The sequence below is a fragment of the Bombus huntii genome, unplaced genomic scaffold, assembly GCF_024542735.1.
Source record: "Bombus huntii isolate Logan2020A unplaced genomic scaffold, iyBomHunt1.1 ctg00000101.1, whole genome shotgun sequence".
NCBI lineage: Eukaryota > Metazoa > Arthropoda > Insecta > Hymenoptera > Apidae > Bombus > Bombus huntii.
In genome coordinates, this window is record NW_026099355.1 from 144,516 (window position 1) to 145,000 (window position 485).

Sequence of the window (485 nt, forward strand, 5' to 3'; positions counted from 1 at the left end):
TACCCTGAACGGTGGATCACTTGGCTCGTGGGTCGATGAAGAACGCAGCTAATTGCGCGTCAACGTGTGAACTGCAGGACACATGAACATCGACATTTCGAACGCACATTGCGGTCCACGGATACAATTCCTGGACCACGCCTGGCTGAGGGTTGCTCACGTAAACCTAAGACTGCTTGCGTTGCGTATCGTTACTCTCCGTATCTGTCTCTCTCTGTCCCTTCTTGCCTTAACAACCCGCCGTCGTTCTTCTTTATATAAGAGAACGTTTCAGAGTCGGACGAAGGTACAAGAACGAGGATACGAATAAGAGCGGACGGAGAGAACATACGCGACGTACGAGCGATTGTTGGACGCTCGTCGGCGTTCGTCGCGGTCGTGCAGAGACCGTGCAAGTCGTACGCATGCTCGATATATAATCTATCGTGTTCACGGGAGACTACGAAACTCTACCTCTGTCTCTCTCTGTCCCTTCTTGCCTTGAC

General features: G+C 51.8%; 1 non-coding gene across 1 annotated transcript; it reads left to right on the plus strand.

The window, feature by feature from the left end:
• Positions 1–155, plus strand: LOC126876863 (5.8S ribosomal RNA). Its single transcript, XR_007694579.1, has one exon. It is a non-coding gene; the product is annotated as a 5.8S ribosomal RNA (ribosomal RNA).
• The last annotated feature ends 330 nt before the right edge of the window (positions 156–485 follow it).